The sequence below is a fragment of the Eschrichtius robustus genome, chromosome 6 (assembly GCF_028021215.1).
Source record: "Eschrichtius robustus isolate mEscRob2 chromosome 6, mEscRob2.pri, whole genome shotgun sequence".
Classification (NCBI taxonomy): Eukaryota; Metazoa; Chordata; class Mammalia; order Artiodactyla; family Eschrichtiidae; genus Eschrichtius; species Eschrichtius robustus.
The window spans coordinates 4,381,869-4,398,834 of record NC_090829.1 but is presented as its reverse complement, the minus strand read 5'-3'; the positions used below and the strand labels follow the sequence as shown (position 1 = coordinate 4,398,834).

General features: G+C 38.2%; 1 protein-coding gene across 2 annotated transcripts in view; it reads left to right on the top strand.

Annotated features, from left to right (window-relative positions):
* The window catches only part of LOC137766113 (ubiquitin-conjugating enzyme E2 E2), a 361,694-nt gene that overhangs the window by 62,273 nt on the left and 282,455 nt on the right, over nt 1–16,966 (top strand). The gene's annotated exons all lie outside the window — the stretch shown is intronic.

Here is a 16,966-nt window from a genome sequence, read left to right as displayed (position 1 = left end):
ATCAGCAGTGCCTTTCATTCACCTATTAGGAGGCCATAAATGCAGATAAGCCTGGGAGAGAAAGCATGTTCGACTTACCGCCATATTAAGATTCAGATCATTGATACCGAATTCCTTTTCTTCGGAGGCTTTGGTAGAGAAGAGAACACAGTGGGGCAGGGTGGAGCTTGTAGCAAAGGTAGGCGAAGGGTACCAAAGATAAATAACTTGCCACAGCGTATTCTAAAACTTTGCCAAGGGCAAGGGCAACCCCTGTGATTAAGTTCCTTTATAAAACAGTTTTGGGAGGTTTTGTTTTTTTGTTTTTTGGGGATTTTTTTAACTTTCATCTGCAACTCTTTCTGGTATTCAGTGTTGCACCCCTAAGTGTAGTTGGTTAGCGGTGGGAATTGTGTTGGTGCTTATTTTCTTTGGGAAGTGTAAATGTTGTGCATACACTGTCGTCCCCCTTAACTGTTACAGGGAAGAGCTGATGTGGATCAGGATCCCTCTGGTGCCACTTGAACTGGGGAGTTTTGAGGCATCATGAGTGAGACTAGACACGGGCGCCCAGTCTCTTTGGTCCTGCTTTGTTTCACATTTTGCGCTCTTTTATTTCCATCTGTAGTTGGCACCTGACAAGTGTTGAGGCTGCCGTTTTCTTGGGAAGCCTCTTGGCCTACCAGCAGCCCCGATGGCCCGGTTGTCTTATGCGCTCAGAAGTGCTGCCTTCTTTTAGGGGCGCTGGCCGCAGTTGCCCTAACACGCTGCTTGGCATATAACCCTGCTTGGGTTCAGTTCGTATTTGTTGCATGAAGGAGTTAATACCGGAGACCCAGCTTCTTTGTTTCTGCTTCGTATTCTCCTTTTCCGTTTTTACTGATTCTATTTTTCTTCGTTCATGTTACCTTCTCTCTTATTTTACGTTCAGAATTCCCATAGAGGGTCAGATGGGTCAGTTACCGTCAAACCTGGGGGGTGACCAGAGTTCTCACACCAGCTATCCCCAAGAGCTCTGGTTTCTCTTCTGTTCAACCCTTGGTGGGTTGCTTTTGACTAGGGTGTGGAGTCCTATTCTAATTGGCTGTGTTTTGGGTGAATGGCTGGCCTGACCCAGAGCTTACGCAGTCAGTCACTAGTGTGTGGGCAGGGATTACTGTGGTTGGCCGTTAGTAGAGTTTGAATGGAAAAATGTATTTTATCTTCTAAACATGCTATTTATTTATATATTAACTGAGAAATGTTAGTTTTTATGGGGGATATGTTACATGGAAAGCATGTATTCTTGTATTATGAAGGTTAAAAGTAAAACTTTTAATGAAAAAGTTGTATTTTTGTCTAGAGGAAGAATTTTTGAAGATGTCATTTTTATTTTAGGTATACCTACTTATATCCACTTATAGCTACTTACATCCACTTATATTGTAGGTGTATCTATGTATACACCTTTAGGTATATCTATTTATATACATTATGAGATGTCTTCATGATACTAAAAAATACAGTTGTGGTCCAACATTAATAAAGCTAGACGCTTTATAAACAATTTTCTATAATTTATTTTTGTTTTTATTTTTTAAAATTAATTAATTTTATTTTTGGCTGCATTGGGTCTTCATTGCTGTACGCGGGCTTTTTCTAGTTGCGGCGAGTGGGGGCTACTCTTTGTTGCGGTGCACGGGCTTCTCATTGTGGTGGCTTCTCTTGTTGCGGAGCATGGGCTCTAGGCGTGTGGGCTTCAGTAGTTGTGTCACGTGGGCTTCAGTAGTTGTGGCACATGGGCTTAGTTGCTCCGTGGCATGTGGGATCTTCCCGGACCAGTGCTCGAACCCATGTCCCCTGCATTGGCAGGCAGATTCTTAACCGCTGAGCCACCAGTGACGTCTCTAATTTGTTTTTAATGTTAAGAATAAATAACCAGAAAATCTTGTGAATAGAAAACTTTTTTTTCAACTATACTTCAATAAAATAAATAAGTTTATAAAAACTTCCTGAAAATTTCATTAACAGTGACGTAAATCTGTTAAATCCCTTAGAAATCTAAGAAATACAGAATAATTTGAATTACTTTTATTGAAGAAGTAGATATAGGCCAGATTTTCAAAAGTAGGTTAATTGTTTATTAATAAAGTACTCAATTTATTGAGTACCTCCTTTGTGTCACAGATACTTTGGATGTAGTTTTAATTCAGTCTTCAAAATGATCCTGGAAGCTTGAGGGAATTATCTAAATTTTGCAGATGAAACTCAGATTTTGGGATGTGGTCGCTTGCTCTCAAAGCTTTGTAACCAGCAAGGAAGAAACAGCAGATCTCCATCTTATTCCAAAGCCCAGCCCTCTCCTCTATGCCATGTGTAATTTCTACTGTCCTGTGCAAATGACTACTTTGCAATGAATAGAATTTTAAAAATTGTATCACTGTTGGAGACTCTGAGAAATTTCTCATTACATTGTGTTTTACAAGCTTTCATCTAGGTCCTCCTGTCATCCTGGTGTAGTTGGCGGTGGATCAGTGTTTATTGTAATGAATTCAGTATAACCGTTGCTCTAATGACACAGCCTTAACTTTTAATGTAATTATGTATCAGCTTCTATCCTATTGTAAACAGTTTTCTCCGCTCTTCTCCCACCAGACTGATACAAGCAAAAGCACACACATATAAAATTCTCACGTTGATAGCTGATAAATTTATAGGGCTTTTTATAGGAGATGATACCCCATTGAGTTTGAGTTCACTTTATCTAAGTTGTGAATAAAATTTGCTTTGTATACTTAACAGTAATACCGTATTTGATTATCCCAAGCCTTGTATTCTACAGTGTGAAATTTAGAGTTTTATCCTCTTTCAGGATAAAAATTCTGGTTTTATATGCCAACAAAAAAAACTAAAGTGAACTTAAAAAGTAGAGTCTGTGTATTGTCAAAGTAGTGAATATGAAAATAACTGGGTTCAGCTTGTTTTTCTAAACACATATTACATAATCATTTATAGAAGCCTTGATAAAAAAAAAATGCAACAGTGAACTAATTTAGTAATGGACTAGGTTAGTTTGTAGGCAAAAGGCTCTGGCTGGTCAGGATGAGATTTAGAGCTGTAAGATATACATTAGTATATCAGAATTGGCAGAAACTTGGATAGGGCTAGAGTTCATGTTTTGTCAGATTGAATGGTAGCCAAATGATTCCAGAGGTGGGTCTAAATTGTCAGGATAGTTTAAAAAGGCTGATTTTTTTGTCGGTAAAATTCTTATCTAAAGAGAAGTTAATAATGCCACCCTCCTATGTCCACTCTTGAGAATGCAGATTAATAGGTGATGGATCCCCTGTGCCTCTGAGGCAACCAGTACACATTTTTTTCTTTCTAGAAAGTTGAAGCTTAGTTGTTTCACAGGTAAAACTCAGGCTTTGAAAAGTGGTCACTTGCTCCCCAAATTTGTAACTGGCAAGGGGGGTGGGGGGTAAGCTGAGACTTGAACCCACTTGCGTCTTATTCCAAAACACATGCTCTTTCCTCTGTATTGTGTGGGGCTTAAATCAAATGCCAAATCTGCCAATTTTCAAGATTTCAGACCCGAGATCAGTGGTCCTCGCAGTGTGATCTCCAGGCCAGCAGCTTGAAATGTCACGTGGAAACTCGTCAGCAGCACAGATGGTCAGGCTCCACCCCACGCCCCTGAAACAGAAACTCTGGGGGTGGGGCCAGCGGTCTGTTTTAACCGGCCCTCCTGGTGTTTCTGATGCACGCCAGAAGTTCAGGAATCACTGCCCTAGGTATCCTTGCGACTTGAAACCTTAAGAACGCAGGTAAGAGGGGTTCTGTACAATGTAGGGCTGTTCCTGCTTAGAGTGGTGTTAGGAATAAACCCATCTTGTGACCAGTTGATTGTAATTCAGGTACAGTCTGAATTAATAACACTCCAACTCCAATTCTCTGTAGGGAAAATTTTTAAAGAATAATCCAAATAGTAAATTTGATCAAAATTTGGTTTATCTGGTTTACTATTTTTTTTTTTTTTTAAATAGCCATCAGTCATAATGTTTCTATTTTAGACTTATCCATGTTGAGGGAATTAGAATTTGGGTAAGAACTATATAATATTTATGTGTTATGAAACATAAATATAAAAAACAAACAACTTTTTTCTTACACTGAAGAGAAGTTAACAATATTTAATTTTTTTTTTTTAAAGTATTTGTTTATTTATTTATTTATTTACGGCTGTATTGGGTCTTCGTTTCTGTGCGAGGGCTTTCTCTAGTTGTGGCAAGCCGGGGCCACTCTTCATCGCGGTGCGCGGGCCTCTCACTGTCGCAGCCTCTCTTGTTGCAGAGCACAGGCTCCAGACGCGCAGGCTCAGTAGCTGTGGCTCACGGGCCCAGTTGCTCCGCGGCATGTGGGATCTTCCCAGACCAGGGCTCGAACCCGTGTCCCCTGCATTGGCAGGCAGATTCTCAACCACTGCGCCACCAGGGAAGCCCACAATATTTAATTTTAATGAAGTGTATGTGATTTTAAAATAATCTCTTATTGGCCTTACCTGTGCTAATAAAATATTTGGACATTTTATCAAGAGATTTTGTTAAAATAGTGTAAGATGATTTTATTCTTTCCCAGTGCTTCAGTGAAGAATATTTGTTTGAACTGACTGGATATTTGCTGATATTACGAAATTATTATTTGTGTAAGTATGTGTAAGAGAGGGGATGATACTTTGCGTATGTTTAATAGGGGGAGTGTTTGTCTTTTAAAGTTAAGGCATAATTTCATCTGTAAATATTTCAATATGTATCAGGGATTTGCTTTAAAATAATTGGAGTGGAGGTAATGAGAATTAATACATGGGGGTAGAATGGAAACGTGGTCAATCGTGACTTGATAATTGTTGAAGCTGAATAAAGGGGGCTGTGGTCTGAATGTTTGTGTGTGTCCCCCCACTTATTCCCCCTTCCCCCCAGTATGTTGAAATCCTAGTGCCTGACGTGAGGAATTAGGAGATGGGACCTTTGGGAGGTGCTTAGGTCCTGAGCGTGGAGCCCACATGAATGGGGTTAATGGTCATAAAAGAGACCCCACAGAGCTCCCTAGGCCCTTCCACCCTGTAGGATGCAGCCGCTACCCTGTGAGGCGCTGGCTCTCACCAGAATGCCACCATCCTGGTGCCTTGATCTTGGACGTCCCAGCATCCAGAACTGGAAAGAAAGAATTTCTGTTGTTTATAAGCCACACGTCTTCCCAGTCTAGGTACCTGTTACAGCAGCCTAAAGGGACTAAGATAGTAGTGTATAAGGGCATACTCTTCTCTCTGAAAGTATGCTAGTAATCTTTGATTTTTATATTTTGTTTATATTTAAAATAAAATATCTTTAAAGTTGGAAAGAAAAAACCCAACGTTGATACTAGCTCAGCAGCCTCCTCGCACAAAATTTGTTACTTGACTTTCCTGGATTGTAACTCATCTCTTGAACAATTTCCAAGTTCTCTAAGTGGCTAGATGGGAAACAGTTATGAAAAATAAAAAAAGAAATAATCAGGCAAGCATACCATCAGGATAACTCTGTAATTTATCGCTGATGTGGGGAGATGCTGGCATTTACTTGTGCGTAAAACAAGTGTTCAAGAAATGTCTTAAATATTGATAGATGCATTCTCATCTCCATGAAAGTTAATGTGTTGTCAAAGCTACAATAAGCAGAAAAGAAATAAATATTGGAAAGAATGTAGATCAGCTTTTATGTTATGATATTCTTAGTGTTGTAAGAGTCTACTTATTAAAAACTAAAAGAAGCCCTATTTCCCAAGAAAAAAAATAATGTTAACCGAAAACTTTTCTGAGCAAGAAGCAGTTTGACACATTGCCACTGCCTGATATAATTTTTCAAATGTGATGTATGAATAGAAATTAACAAACAAAAGCAATCAGGAGGAAAAACTATTAAAACAGTCACTTTAAAATACCATATGATGTTGCCATAAACGTACAACATAGGGTCCGTTTCCAGACGCTATGTTTAAAACATCTTTTTGATTATGTTTACAATTTTCTCTTTATATGTTTAAATATACACATTAGCTGAAGACTGTGGTATTTTAAATGCTTCTTATTTAGTTTTAAAATGTCCAGGTATTTCTTAATATATAGTTAAACTTAAGTTATGAAACTGTAAAGAAATGGCAGGTGCCAGTGACATTACAATAAAGCCTTTTATGATCAAATTGTAATAAATTGTTTTATTTAAAATTTCTACTTTAGGAATATAATAGTACTGTAAAAGTGATTTTCCTTACTGTGATAAAATTTTTCTTTAAAATGCAATTATACTTTTGCATAAAGATGATTGATAGACTCTTAATTTCTCTTGTGATGTGTGTGTGTATGTGTGTATTCAAAATTGACTAAAGAGGACTCGTTGAAATATTTCTAAAGGAAAATCTGAGTTCACAAAAGGGTGAACATAAAAGACATTTCAAGTCAAACCACCCAATGAAAGGTGGGTTTTAGAAAATATGCATAAGAATTATTTGCGAGAACAAAATCCAAATATGTGTTTACTCTGCTGAGCAACTACAAGGTAGTAGCTGCTGTATCTAGTTAGGTCAGTACAATAAATGAGGGAGCACTTAATCTAGATTGTGGGATGGTTCTTGAAGCTGTTCAGGCCACATAGCGCCCAGGGTTTGCTGTCTCTACTGGTCTAGATCACTGTTCCTCAAACTTGAATGTAGGTGAGAATCATCAGGAGATCTCGATAAAAATGAAGATTTTGTTTTTAGGAGGTCTGGGATGGAACCTAAGATACTGCATTCCCAGATGATTCCAGTGTAGGTCTGAAGACCACTCTTTGAATAGGAAAGGACAGGATTATCATAGTTGTGATTTAGTATTGAAAATCTCAGGTAACATATGATTATAGATAATATATTTCCACTGACTTTAAAATATGTACTTTTTAAAAAAAATTTACTTATTTATTACTTATATAGGAGGTTCTTATTAGTTATCAATTTTATACACATCCGTGTATACATGTGAATCCCAATCTCCCAATTCATCCCCCCATCACCCCCCCCCCCCCCCCCCCCCGCTTTCCCCCGTTGGTGTCCATACGTTTGTTCTGTACATCTGTGTCTCTATTTCTGCAATTGCAAACCGGTTCATCCGTACCATTTTTCTAGATTCCACATATATGTGTTAATATACGATGTTTGTTTTTCTTTTTCTGACTTACTTCACTCTGTATGACAGTCTCTAAGTCCATCCACGTCTCTATGAATGACCCGATTTTGTTCCTTTTTATGGCTGAGTAATATTCCATTGTATATATGTACCACATCTTCTTTATCCATTCGTCTTTCGATGGGCATTTAGGTTGCTTCCATGACCTTGCTATTGTAAATAGTGCTGCAATGAACATTGTGGTGCATGTGTCTTTTTTGAATTATGGTTTTCTCTGGGTATATGCCCAGTAGTGGGATTGCTAAGTCATATGGTAATTCTGTTTTTAGTATTTTAAGGAACCTCCATACTGTTCTCTATAGTGGCTGTATCAATTTACATTCCCACCAACAGTGCAAGAGGGTTCCCGTTTCTCCACACCCTCTCCAGCATTTGTTGTTTGTAGATTTTCTGATGATGCCCATTCTAACCGATGTGAGATGATACCTCACTGTAGTTTTGATTTGCATTTCTCTAATGATTAGTGATGCTGAGCAGCTTTTCATGTGCTTCTTGGCCATCTGTATGTCTTCTTTGGAGAAATATCTATTTAGGTCTTCTGCCCATTTTTTGATTGCGTTGTTTGTTTTTTTAATATTGAGCTGCATGAGCTGTTTATGTATTTTGGAGATTAATCCTTTGTCTGTTGACTCGTTTGCAAATATTTTCTCCCATTCTGAGGGTTGTCTTTTTGTCTTGTTTATAGTCTCCTTTGCTGTGCAAAAGCTTTTAAGTTTCATTAGGTTCCATTTGTTTATTTTTGTTTTTATTTCCATTTCTCTAGGAGGTGGGTCAAAAAGGGTCTTGCTGTGATTTATGTCATAGAGTGTTCTGCCTATGTTTTCCTCTAAGAGTTTTATAGTGTCCGGTCTTACATTTAGGTCTTTAATCCATTTTTATTTTATTTTTGTGTATGGTGTTAGGGAGTGTTCTAATTTCATTCTTTTACATGTAGCTGTCCGGTTTTCCCAGCACCTCTTATTGAAAAGACTGTCTTTTCTCCATTGTATATCCTTGCCTCCTTTGTCATAGATTAGTTGACCATAGGTGTGTGGGTTTATCTCTGGGCTTTCTATCCTGTTCCATTGATCTGTATTTCTGTTTTTGTGCCAGTACCATATTGTCTTGATTACTGTAGCTTTGTAGTATAGTCTGAAGTCAGGGAGTCTGATTCCTCCAGCTCTGTTTTTTTCCCTCAAGATTGCTTTGGCTATTCGGGGTCTTTTGTGTCTCCATACCAATTTTAAGATTTTTTGTTCTAGTTCTGTAAAAAAATGCCACTGGTAATTTGATAGGGATTGCATTGAATCTGTAGATTGCTTTGGGTAGTATAGTCATTTTCACAATATTGATCTTCCAATCCAAGAACATGGTATATCTCTCCATCTGTTTGTGTCATCTTTGATTTCTTTCATCGGTGTTGTATAGTTTTCTGAGTACAGGTCTTTTACCTCCTTAGGTAGGTTTATGCCTAAGTATTTTATTCTTTCTGTTGCAATGGTGAGTGGGATTGTTTCCTTAATTTCTCTTTCTGATCTTTCATTGTTAGTGTATAGGAATGCAAGAGATTTCTATTTATTAATTTTGTTAAAATACGTACTTTAAAAAAAATTGTTTTCTTGGGCTTACAAAATATCATTGGCTTAGGGCTGCTGCTAGCCTCTGCAGTATCTTTGCTGATTGGGTACACATGCTCCTTCAGGTAGATGCATAGCTTGGCCAGCTGTGAGGCCTTCATGAGTTAGAAAAAGATGCCTGCCCTCGGTATGGAACCCTGCACAGTCAGGCTTGAACGTAAGCCCTCACTCGCTCCCTGGGCCAAGATGCTTTGTGCAGTATACAGGCTTGCAAGTTACTAGATGATTCTGCCTTGTTTGACCGCTGAGTACAAAGTTACAAAACAGTGTGAAAAGACATTTCAAATAATCATAATACTATGTAATAATTAATATATATAATTACATATTGTATATGTGATAACAAAATCAACTGCTCAAAAAGTGTATAAGCTAAGTAAGAAATCTTACCTTTTCGTGTGTTGTAGTAGTAGGATTTTCCTCTACCATTTTAATATACTTGCTATAAAAATGAATACTGTTGCTACCCAGGCTAACTAAAATGCAGAGCACATATACATATGTAAGCAACATACTGTTGACCATGGTAACTTAGACAATAGCCACATCCACAGATTTGTAATCTAGGGAAGTGGTTCTCAAATTTATGGTATCAGACAAAATGAGAAAAATAAGGTAATGTAGTGAGGTTTTCATATTTATAAATTTATTTAAGGGACTTTTCATTATTTATTACTATTTTTTGGCGTTAAAGTGTCTTCTTTGTGAAACAATGTTGGGAATATATTAGAGGTATATTTTTGTGTGTGTGCTTGTGTGAAGGCATGCATACCCATGCTACTTCTTTTCCTGGCTTTTTTTTTTTTTTTTTTTCCCAAAGGGAGAAACAGCTTCTCTTCCTGGTCTTTAAGAAAGAAGAGGAATACCAAGGCTGAGCCTGGTAAAATTTGGAATAGATAAAATGATAGCATTCTTTTACTTTTCTTACCTCTCAGAGATCCTCTCACCTGTCTCCAAGGTGCCTCATAAGTAGTTGCCAGCTCTCTTTGTTGCAGTATGTCATGAAAATTCACCTAGTCCTGGGAAGCAGTCCAGGCCTTCAGAATAACCTTCTGCTACCTGGAAGTAGCATGGTGGCTAAGTTCCTGCCTTGCCACTTAATAGCTGTGTAGCCATTACGTAACCTTGACAAAGCTATGTGACCTATTTGTGCGTCTTTTTATTCATATTTAAAATCAGGATAATACTACATCCCTCCTGTGGTGCTTGTGATTATTAAACGTCTGGCACAGCGCCAGTCACATAATAAGCACTCAGCTGCCTTATTGTCCTCACCCTAATTTCAGCTGTTGCGTGGAAAGCAACAGAACAGATTAAACAAAAATTCACATCCCTCCCCCAATTCTGTTTCAGTCCCTCTCTGTTGGATCCACTTTCCAGGTAATTCTTATATTTAAGACATTACCCTGTATTATACTTCATACATTATTCTAAGGATCCTCTCAGAGTAAACTTCATCTTGGACCTGGCTTAGCCACTAAGGATTGATTATATGTTCTCATATACATGAGCGGGCAGAGATATTGACTTGTTCACTGTGTTTAACACTGTATCTACAGTGCCTAACAGTGCCTTCAACGTGTGGTCAAACCTCATGTTTTATGAGATAATATAGTCTTTTTAAAAAATTGAGAGCAAACACTGGTTCTAGGTACGTTACAGAGACCTTAATGGTGAATTCACCAAAGTGTAAGAAATTAATCATCTGTGAGTATTCTTCCCATGGCTTGTTAAAAAAGATCAAATGAGCTGTATTTAAACCATAATCTTATTCTCTGGTATAAAATTTTTTAATTCAACTTTAGCAGTTATATAATAATGTTTCTTTTGAATTAAGAAACATAGTTCTTAGGCAGCGAGGCTGCTCATAAGTATAATCTATAAAATAGAAACATGTTTTATTTACCTTGAATAATTTACTAGGGCACTGAATAAAAATGCTAAGAAACTAATACTTCCACAATAATTGTGCAGTGATCTTATTTTTGAGTGAGGCATTTTCAACTACGTGTTAGTAGAAGAAAAAACTTAAATGTCCTTGGTAAAACATTATTCACAGCATTACGATAGGTACAAAGCAGTTCTTACTGAGTCGTAATGATAAATCAGTGTGTGGTTAAACTAGGAAAAACACTGGTATTTAGCATATGTTTTTTCCTGATGTAAGTTGTATATGTGGTCAGCTGTTTTTGTAATAGTAGATTATCTGACATAGATTTATTGATGAGAAACCTTGATTTCCAATTGGTGTGATGTTATCCTCTACCTTCCTTGATTACTCTACCAGAAAAGAAAAGATAATCCAGAAATGACTTATCTGATTTCCATTGCTCTTTATCATCTGTGTTCAGTTCAGAGTATAGGGGGTTTGGTGTATCTTTCAATTTCATCATTATTTGCTCTAAAGATATTCTGTTCAAATATGTTATGGCCATAACTATAGCCAGGAAGGTAATTATTGTCTCAGTCTACAAAATTACTCTCTAAAGCCAGTCACTCTACTGAATACAGAAACTTCATTGTTTCCATCTGCCTGAGACTGAGTCTAAAACCACTTCTCACAACTGCCCCCCCTCACTCTTTTCCGTTCAAATGTATATAAATATCTGCAGTTAAAAATAATCATATTATAAACCTGTTTACATGTAATATCCGTCTCTCTTTTGTTGTTATTGCCATCTTCCCTTTCTCTAGCCCTTTTTTTTTTTTTTTTTTTTTAAATTTTTACTCTCTCCCTTCCCTTTTTTTTTTTTTTAAATTTATTTATTTATTTCTAGCTGTGTTGGGTCTTCGCTTCTGTGCGAGGGCTTTTCTCCAGTTGTGGCGAGCGGGGGCCACTCTTCATTGCGGTGCACGGGCCTCTCACTATCAGGGCCTCTTGCTGCGGAGCACAGGCTCCAGACGCGCAGGCTCAGCAGTTGTGGCTCACGGGCCCAGCCGCTCCACGGCATGTGGGATCTTCCCAGACCAGGGCTCGAACCCGTGTCCCCTGCATTGGCAGGCAGACCCTCAACCGCTGCACCGCCAGGGAAGCCCTCTCTAGCCCTTTTAAAATTCGTCCACTGTGGGATGGATTCTGCAGATCAGCTGAGTCTCCTCTCAGAGGCTGTCAGTAACCTCCTCCTCGCTGAATTCTAGTGTCTGCTTTTGCTCACTGAAGTCATCTCCTGCCTTGATTTCTGCAGTACTGTGCTTATCTCTGATACTTCTTTCTTGGTCCCTCTGCTGGTTTCCTTTCATGCCTCAAAGTCTTTTCTAAGACAGAGGTCCTAATCCTCTGCTTCTGTCTGTTTTAGGGTTGCACAGTCCCCCAAAGAGGTCTCTGTCAGTGATGTGAAGGAATGAATGGGCCAAGTTAGGGACACAAGTAGTAAGAAAGCAGATTCCTGTCCAGAAGGAACACCGCTGTTTGGCTTACTTTCCTGTGGGAAAGAAACGTTTACTGTAATCAGATCTTCTAATTAAGAAAAGTATGAGAAGTCTAAATATTTGTATGAAATATTCCAGATTTTGAATGTTGGCAGTCAGTTGAAGTTTGGGAATACCCAGATGAGAGGGGGTTGGCATAGTACGCTGACTGGAAAGGGGTTATGTCGCTGGTACACTGCACGGCCATGTAGTCTACGTTATAATATGCACCACTTGTACTACCATAAGAGTGCCTTGAAGCTGTATTTTCACAGCAAGTGCATATTTTGGAATTTGAATATATGTATATTGTTTGGGGGTGACAGAGAGGAAAGGTTGATGGAGACGGTAGGGGTAAATGTCCCCCAAGCCTCTCTTCCTGCCACAACTATTGGAAGCTGATTTTTTTTTTTTTTCTTTTTTTAAACCACAGTCCAAGCAATATGACTATGGACCTCTAAGTTGTAACCTCAGCTCTGAATCTTGGAGAGCTCATATATTCTCCTAGCTTCCAACATTTAAGTAGAAGGTAGAAAACTGAAATTCTGGGTCCTGTTCCAGAAAGTTTTAGCTGGTGACCTGGGAGTCACAGTTCTTTGGCCATCGGTTGGCTCCACTTTGAACTGGAGGCAAGTACTTATCTACCTCAGAATGATAGGGCAGCTCAGCTCAAGGACCTTTCCAGTTCGAAAATTTATGATTCTCGTATTCTCAGTCTCTTTCTTGTCTGACCTCTCACACTAGGTCTCATGTTATGTGTCCGACCACTTTTGGGACATTTGGCTACTTCAGTGTTTTTTTTCTTAGCCAGTTTAAAATTAGCATGTCTCAAATTGAACTCACTTTTTTCCCAGTCTAGTTCCTTTCTGTTTCTTTGTCTTAATCATTTTCCTGATAAATCAGACTTGTGAGAAGTTGCTGATTCACGTCCCTCCGTACTCCTGTCCTCCGGCCCAGGACTTCCCGAGACCTGGCAACCTACAAGTTGCTCTGTAGCTTATCTCCATGACTCTGGTCTCTCTGTGTCCATGATGCCCTTTCCAGCCATGTCCAGTCTACTGTCAACAAAGCTCTGACCGTTCTACTTCTCTTTTCAGAAACGCCAGTGGTTCTGATTAGGTAGGAACCTACTAGATATATTTCTCTTTCAGATTTTCAGAGACCCTGTAATCTCATCCTTACCCTATCCAACTGTATTTCCCACTATGAAATAGTTATTACTCCGAGTTAGGAAGTTATGTCTCCTGTCTCATGTCATTGTCTGTTACTCTTCTAGCACAATCCCCCTCATCCTTACCAGCCCAATTTCATGCTTTCTGGGAATCTCCTCTGGTGACCCTAGCTCATAACTGACTTCTTTCTTTGAATTTCTGTTACATCTAATGAGTGCTATATGGCTTATCACTTAAAATCTTAGATACTTTTGGAGCTGGGAAGTATCTTAAAGATCAGCTCATCTGTGCATTTTATAGATGATAGAAAATTTGCAGCTTGCCCTCGATCATATTAGTTAATAGCAAAGCGCAAACTTCCTATGTGGTTTGGCCAAGGTAGTATGAAAGCGGCTGTAGACAATACTTAAAACTAATAAAAGTGGTTGTATTCCAATAAAACTTTACCAGAATTATGGCTTATGGGCTGTAGTTTGCTAACCTGTTCTAGAATATTACTAACAACTGTCCTAGCAAATTTTTTTCCTTTTATGTTGGTTTTAGAACCAACACATTAAACACACAGACACACGTTTTTAAAAACTCGTAACTTTTCTTTGAATTGTCATCAGATAAAGAAGGAAGGGCAGTTTACTCTTTATTATCAGGTACAAATTGTCATGTTTAGTTCAACTTCAGAAGTCATACAATAATGTTTCTTTTCAGTTGAGAAACATCGCCCTTAGGTAGTAAGGAAGCTTTTAAGTATACTCTGTATAGTAGATCCACGATCTGCATAAATGTGGGGTGATGCCATTCCAGTGACTAGTGTAGGATTTTAAATCACAGAATTATTGTTTTTCCTCATCCTCCAGATACTTGGAATAAAACAAAAGTAAGTTACTGAACCGGGGGTCACAACAACTTGTTACTCGAGCTAGAAGCAGAACTGCGTAACTCAGTCTATCTACTAAAGCCTGCTGAGGTACAGCAGTCAGATTCTGACCACTCTTGGCCACGAAGATCCCACGGCTCTCCTAACGGGAGTGAGACTGCTAACCCGTTCCTTCTCGCCACGGCCCAGCCAACGGAGGGTTATGCTTTCAGTCTTGCCTGAACTCCCTCTGCAGAATGCAGTCGTCTGAGCTGGATTCTAGCCCGGGCACTAACGGGGCTTACTAGCACCCCTACTCGAAAGGGGTCTCCTTATCTTGATTCCTTGACTGTTGAGCAATTTCATTTCTGCTGTTCAGCAGCTAAGTACTGTCCTCCATGGAAGAATTGGCACTTTATGTTCAGTGTAGCGTATGTTCGGTTTCACTGTTTACTTTGTGTAAGAACAAAACTGACCTCGGGCATGTCAAAGATGTAAACATGATGACATTGTAGCAAAAGGGTTAAATATTTTCAAATAAAGACATTGGAATCAACCTTAGAAACATAGAGACCTTTTAAGTTTTTGACAGTCAAAACCCACTGTTTTATGCCATGTTATTTTTTTTAATAGTGATAATGTAATCTTTTAAAAATTAATTAATTATTTTTATTTTTGGCTGCGTTGGGTCTTTGTTGCTGCGCACGGGCTTTCTCTAGTTGCGGCAAGTGGGGGCTACTCCTCGTTGTAGTGTGTGGACTTCTCATTGCGGTGGCTTCTCTTGTTGCGGAGCACGGGCTTCAGGCGCGCTGGCTCACTAGTTGTGGCTCGTGGGCTCCAGGCGCGCGGGCTCAGTAGTTGCGGCGCACGGGCTTAGTTGCTCCGTGGCATGTGGGATCTTCCCAGACCAGGGCTCGGACCCATGTCCCCTGCATTGGCAGGCGGATTCTTAACCACTGCGCCACCAGGGAAGTTCCTATGCCACATTATTAAATCAGCAGTTCTCAAGCTTTTTCGTCTCAGGACTTTACACTCTTAAAAATTATTGGATTATATCTATCAATCAATATTTGCCGTATTAGGAATTAAAACACAGTTAAAATATACTTACTTTTAAATACACTTATTTTTTAATTTTTTAGAAATAGCAACAGTAAACCCATTCTGTGTTAGCATAGATTTTATGAAAAATATATATTAGTTTAAATATATTCTGAAAAATCCCTGGAAGAACGGCATTGTTTTACATTTTTGCAAATCTCTTTAATGTCTGATTTACTAGACCACAGCTGAATTCTACTTTTGTAGAATGTTGTTATATGTTGTTTTACTTAAAGTATATGAAGAAAGTCCTCACACACATATATGTAGTAGGAAAAAGGAAGAATGTTTTAACAACTTTTTCAGATGATTGTGGATTTTTTTGATTATACACCAAAAGTTGACAAATAGTAATTTTTATACATTAAATGCCATGTGGAATCTAAAACTATATCAGTGAACTTATCCTACTATGTTACATTAAAATCCACTGGTCCGTCTTACACTTTCCACACATGCATTCATTTACTTATTCATTGGGTATGTGTTTCTGTGTATGTGCACACATGTTCACATGCGTGTTTAATTTCTATTTTTTTCTTGTATGTTCAATGAATCCTTTACCCATGCATGATTTTGTAACATCAAGTATTGGTCATTTGGGAATTATTGACTCTCTTAGTTTCGCTAACCTTCCAAATGTTGATACATTTCATTATACAATATCAAAAAATATCAATTCTCTAATATCAACACTGATCGCATCAGAAAAATCTTCTAAGTATTGACAGCAGATGTGTTTTCCAAAATTCTGATTTTTTGCTCTAAAGGTCAAATTTTATCACTGGCAGCAAATAACTTTAAGTTGATTTTCTTGATATGACAAGCTCATTTAGTTATTATTTTTAGAAGATACCTGCTATATGCCCAAGTCTGGATTAGCATACTTTATCTGTCATTCTTTCAAGGAAAAATGGTGTTCCATGAAAAAAAAACAGCTAATTCAGGTTGCAGCTCTAACAGATACACAAGTGCTTTGCTTCAACACAGCCATCACATTTAGGTATGCAGTAGAAATGCTTTATGCATGCTCAAGGGTCAATATTTAATGCGTCTAATAGTTCTTACTGCTTTTATCAAGAACAAATGAAGCCAATTTGTTTTTCTTTTTTAACTGCATGTAGTACAGTTTGGTACCATTGTATTGATTTTGAGATAAGACACCAGCAGTTTACCTGATGTTGTGTTTGCATTGTCATTGCAAATGTCAACACATTGAAAAAGGTAAATGAGGTTTAGTATTATTCCGAGGTAGTTTTGACTTCATTGACTCTCTGAAAGTGTCTCTGGGATGTTCAGAAGTCTGTGGGCCACACTTTGAGAACTGTATTTATATCCCTTGTAGGAGACAATATTTAATGTTTCCTTTTCTTTTGACAGTATAAAATATAACCATTCTTTTATCTTGCTCATTTCATTTACTTTGCTGTTCTCTAAGAACATTACTATGAAACCTTTGTTCATTTTCTAACCCTAGGCCTTTATTTGTTTTATTGTTTGGTTCAAGTAGTGGTACTGTCACATTAATAATTATGCTTGGATGAACCCTCAGAAATTAATGGTAGATAAAAAAGGAAGCGACTGAAAGCAGTGTTTAGAA